Source organism: Eschscholzia californica, unplaced genomic scaffold (assembly GCF_041429995.1).
Source record: "Eschscholzia californica isolate CP2 unplaced genomic scaffold, dmEscCali1.0.p SCAF_3, whole genome shotgun sequence".
NCBI lineage: Eukaryota > Viridiplantae > Streptophyta > Magnoliopsida > Ranunculales > Papaveraceae > Eschscholzia > Eschscholzia californica.
In genome coordinates, this window is record NW_028238420.1 from 41,065,891 (window position 1) to 41,071,890 (window position 6,000).

Here is a 6,000-nt window from a genome sequence, read left to right on the forward strand (position 1 = left end):
TCACGGCCTTGGAACTTGGCTCCCACTGGGTCATTCTGTTTTTACAAGGGTTAATTCCATTTTGTCCCCCCCCCCCCCCCCCCCGTCTCTCTCTCTCTCTCAGTCTCTCTAGATACTTTTTAGTTTTTAAGTCGGCGTTCTCTTCTGTTATAAGAATAAAGAAGTAGAGATATAGGTTTACGTATTTATAGGGTTCTCTTAATGGGCCTCCCAGGCCCCAGCAAATTTCGCTCTCACATTAAGATGACGGGGAATTTTAAATGCACACACAGTTTTTTATTTATTATATGTACTCACATCAGCATTATTTTTATGTTCAAATTGGAGTTGATGTGAGTGCATATGACAAAATTAGTGAGTGCATTTAATAATTTCAAGATCACGGCCTTGGAACTTGGCTCCCACTGGGTCATTCTGTTTTTACAAGGGTTAATTCCATTTCCCCCCCCCCCCCCGCCCCCTCGTCTCTCTTTCTCTCTAGATACTTTTTAAGTCGGCGTTCTCTTCTGTTATAAGAACAAAGAAGTAGAGATATAGGTTTACGTATTTCTAGGGTTCTCTTAATGGGCCTCCCAGGCCCCAGCAAATTTCTCTCTCACATTAAGATGACGGGGAATTTTAAATGCACTCACAGTTTTTTTTATTATATGTACTCACATCAGCATTATTTTTTTGTTCAAATTGGAGTTGATGTAAGTGCATATGACAAAATTAGTGAGTGCATTTAACAATTTCAAGATCACGGCCTTGGGAACTTGGCTCCCACTCGGTCATTCTGTTTTTACAAGGGTTAATTCCATTTCCCCCCTCCCCCCCCCCCCCCCGTCTCTCTCTCAATCTCTCTAGATACTTTTTAAGTCGGGGTTTTCTTCTGTTACAAGAATAAAGAAGTAGAGATATAGGTTTATGTATTTCTAGGGTTCTCTTAATGGGCCTCCTAGGCCCCAGCAAATTTCGCTCTCACATTAAGATGACGGGGAATTTAAATGCACTCACAGTTTTTTTTTTTTTTTATTATATTTACTCACATCAGCATTATTTTTTTATTCAAATTGGAGTTGATGTGAGTGCATATGACAAAATTAGTGAGTGCATGTAACAATATCAAGATCACGGCCTTGGAACTTGGCTCCCACTGGGTCATTCTGTTTTTACAAGGGTTAATTCCATTTTGCCCCCCCGTCTCTCTCTCTCTCAGTCTCTCTAGATACTTTTTAGTTTTTAAGTCGGCGTTCTCTTCTGTTATAAGAATAAAGAGGGTTAATTCCATTCCCCCCCCCTCCCCCCCGTCTCTCTCTCTCTCTCTAGATACTTTTTAAGTCGGCGTTCTCTTCTGTTATAAGAATAAAGAAGTAGAGATATAAGTTTACGTATTTCTAGGGTTCTCTTAATGGGCCTCCCAGGCCCCAACAAATTTCGCTCTAACATTAAGATGACGGGGAATTTCAAATGCACTAAAAGTTTTTTTTTTATTATATGTACTCACATCAGCATTATTTTTTTGTTCAAATTGGAGTTGATGTGAGTGCATATGACAAAATTAGTGAGTGCATTTAACAATTTCAAGATCACGGCCTTGGAACTTGGCTCCCACTGGGTCATTCTGTTTTTACAAGGGTTAATTCCATTCCCCCCCCCCCCCCCCCCCCCCCCCCCCCCGTCTCTCTCTCTCAGTCTCTTTAGATACTATTTAAGTCGGCGTTCTTTTCTGTTATAAGAATAAAGAAGTAGAGATATAGGTTTACGTATTTCTAGGGTTCTCTTAATGGGCCTCCCAGGCCCCAGCAAATTTCGCTCTCACATTAAGATGACGGGGAATTTTAAATGCACTCACAGTTTTTTTTAATATATGTACTCACATCAGCATTATTTTTTGTTCAAATTGGAGTGGATGTGAGTGCATATGACAAAATTAGTGAGTGCATGTAACAATATCAAGATCACGGCCTTGGAACTTGGCTCCCACTGGGTCATTCTGTTTTTACAAGGGTTAATTCCATTTTGTCCCCCCCCCCCCCCCCCCGTCTCTCTCTCTCTCAAGTCTCTCTAGATACTTTTTAGTTTTTAAGTCGGCGTTCTCTTCTGTTATAAGAATAAAGAAGTAGAGATATAGGTTTACGTATTTATAGGGTTCTCTTAATGGGCCTCCCAGGCCCCAGCAAATTTCGCTCTCACATTAAGATGACGGGGAATTTTAAATGCACTCACAGTTTTTTATTTATTATATGTACTCACATCAGCAGTATTTTTATGTTCAAATTGGAGTTGATGTGAGTGCATATGACAAAATTAGTGAGTGCATTTAATAATTTCAAGATCACGGCCTTGGAACTTGGCTCCCACTGGGTCATTCTGTTTTTACAAGGGTTAATTCCATTTCCCCCCCCCCCCCGCCCCCTCGTCTCTCTTTCTCTCTAGATACTTTTTAAGTCGGCGTTTTCTTCTGTTATAAGAACAAAGAAGTAGAGATATAGGTTTACGTATTTCTAGGGTTCTCTTAATGGGCCTCCCAGGCCCCAGCAAATTTCTCTCTCACATTAAGATGACGGGGAATTTTAAATGCACTCACAGTTTTTTTTATTATATGTACTCACATCAGCATTATTTTTTTGTTCAAATTGGAGTTGATGTAAGTGCATATGACAAAATTAGTGAGTGCATTTAACAATTTCAAGATCACGGCCTTGGGAACTTGGCTCCCACTCGGTCATTCTGTTTTTACAAGGGTTAATTCCATTTCCCCCCTCCCCCCCCCCCCGTCTCTCTCTCAATCTCTCTAGATACTTTTTAAGTCGGGGTTTTCTTCTGTTACAAGAATAAAGAAGTAGAGATATAGGTTTATGTATTTCTAGGGTTCTCTTAATGGGCCTCCTAGGCCCCAGCAAATTTCGCTCTCACATTAAGATGACGGGGAATTTTAAATGCACTCACAGTTTTTTTTTTTTTTTATTATATTTACTCACATCAGCATTATTTTTTTATTCAAATTGGAGTTGATGTGAGTGCATATGACAAAATTAGTGAGTGCATGTAACAATATCAAGATCACGGCCTTGGAACTTGGCTCCCACTGGGTCATTCTGTTTTTACAAGGGTTAATTCCATTTTGCCCCCCCCCGTCTCTCTCTCTCTCAGTCTCTCTAGATACTTTTTAGTTTTTAAGTCGGCGTTCTCTTCTGTTATAAGAATAAAGAGGGTTAATTCCATTCCCCCCCCCCTCCCCCCCGTCTCTCTCTCTCTCTCTAGATACTTTTTAAGTCGGCGTTCTCTTCTGTTATAAGAATAAAGAAGTAGAGATATAAGTTTACGTATTTCTAGGGTTCTCTTAATGGGCCTCCCAGGCCCCAACAAATTTCGCTCTAACATTAAGATGACGGGGAATTTCAAATGCACTAAAAGTTTTTTTTTATTATATGTACTCACATCAGCATTATTTTTTTGTTCAAATTGGAGTTGATGTGAGTGCATATGACAAAATTAGTGAGTGCATTTAACAATTTCAAGATCACGGCCTTGGAACTTGGCTCCCACTGGGTCATTCTGTTTTTACAAGGGTTAATTCCATTTTGCCCCCCCCCCCCCCCGTCTCTCTCTCTCAGTCTCTTTAGATACTATTTAAGTCGGCGTTCTTTTCTGTTATAAGAATAAAGAAGTAGAGATATAGGTTTACGTATTTCTAGGGTTCTCTTAATGGGCCTCCCAGGCCCCAGCAAATTTCGCTCTCACATTAAGATGACGGGGAATTTTAAATGCACTCACAGTTTTTTTTAATATATGTACTCACATCAGCATTATTTTTTGTTCAAATTGGAGTGGATGTGAGTGCATATGACAAAATTAGTGAGTGCATGTAACAATATCAAGATCACGGCCTTGGAACTTGGCTCCCACTGGGTCATTCTGTTTTTACAAGGGTTAATTCCATTTTGTCCCCCCCCCCCCCCCGTCTCTCTCTCTCTCAGTCTCTCTAGATACTTTTTAGTTTTTAAGTCGGCGTTCTCTTCTGTTATAAGAATAAAGAAGTAGAGATATAGGTTTACGTATTTATAGGGTTCTCTTAATGGGCCTCCCAGGCCCCAGCAAATTTCGCTCTCACATTAAGATGACGGGGAATTTTAAATGCACTCACAGTTTTTTATTTATTATATGTACTCACATCAGCATTATTTTTATGTTCAAATTGGAGTTGATGTGAGTGCATATGACAAAATTAGTGAGTGCATTTAATAATTTCAAGATCACGGCCTTGGAACTTGGCTCCCACTGGGTCATTCTGTTTTTACAAGGGTTAATTCCATTCCCCCCCCCCCCCCCGCCCCCTCGTCTCTCTTTCTCTCTAGATACTTTTTAAGTCGGCGTTCTCTTCTGTTATAAGAACAAAGAAGTAGAGATATAGGTTTACGTATTTCTAGGGTTCTCTTAATGGGCCTCCCAGGCCCCAGCAAATTTCTCTCTCACATTAAGATGACGGGGGAATTTTAAATGCACTCACAGTTTTTTTTATTATATGTACTCACATCAGCATTATTTTTTTGTTCAAATTGGAGTTGATGTAAGTGCATATGACAAAATTAGTGAGTGCATTTAACAATTTCAAGATCACGGCCTTGGAACTTGGCTCCCACTCGGTCATTCTGTTTTTACAAGGGTTAATTCCATTTCCCCCCCCTCCCCCCCCCCCCCCCCCCCCCCGTCTCTCTCTCAATCTCTCTAGATACTTTTTAAGTCGGGGTTTTCTTCTGTTACAAGAATAAAGAAGTAGAGATATAGGTTTATGTATTTCTAGGGTTCTCTTAATGGGCCTCCTAGGCCCCAGCAAATTTCGCTCTCACATTAAGATGACGGGGAATTTTAAATGCACTCACAGTTTTTTTTTTTTTTTATTATATTTACTCACATCAGCATTATTTTTTTATTCAAATTGGAGTTGATGTGAGTGCATATGACAAAATTAGTGAGTGCATGTAACAATATCAAGATCACGGCCTTGGAACTTGGCTCCCACTGGGTCATTCTGTTTTTACAAGGGTTAATTCCATTTTGCCCCCCCCGTCTCTCTCTCTCTCAGTCTATCTAGATACTTTTTAGTTTTTAAGTCGGCGTTCTCTTCTGTTATAAGAATAAAGAGGGTTAATTCCATTCCCCCCCCCCTCCCCCCCGTCTCTCTCTCTCTCTCTAGATACTTTTTAAGTCGGCGTTCTCTTCTGTTATAAGAATAAAGAAGTAGAGATATAAGTTTACGTATTTCTAGGGTTCTCTTAATGGGCCTCCCAGGCCCCAACAAATTTCGCTCTAACATTAAGATGACGGGGAATTTCAAATGCACTAAAAGTTTTTTTTTTATTATATGTACTCACATCAGCATTATTTTTTTGTTCAAATTGGAGTTGATGTGAGTGCATATGACAAAATTAGTGAGTGCATTTAACAATTTCAAGATCACGGCCTTGGAACTTGGCTCCCACTGGGTCATTCTGTTTTTACAAGGGGTTAATTCCATTTTGCCCCCCCCCCCCCCCGTCTCTCTCTCTCTCAGTCTCTTTAGATACTATTTAAGTCGGCGTTCTTTTCTGTTATAAGAATAAAGAAGTAGAGATATAGGTTTACGTATTTCTAGGGTTCTCTTAATGGGCCTCCCAGGCCCCAGCAAATTTCGCTCTCACATTAAGATGACGGGGAATTTTAAATGCACTCACAGTTTTTTTTAATATATGTACTCACATCAGCATTATTTTTTGTTCAAATTGGAGTTGATGTGAGTGCATATGACAAAATTAGTGAGTGCATGTAACAATATCAAGATCACGGCCTTGGAACTTGGCTCCCCACTGGGTCATTCTGTTTTTACAAGGGTTAATTCCATTTTGCCACCCCCCGCCCCCACGTCTCTCTTTCTCTCTCAGTCTCTCTAGATACTTTTTAATTTTTAAGTCGGCGTTCTCTTCTGTTATAAGAATAAAGAAGTAGAGATATAGGTTTACGTATTTCTAGGGTTCTGTT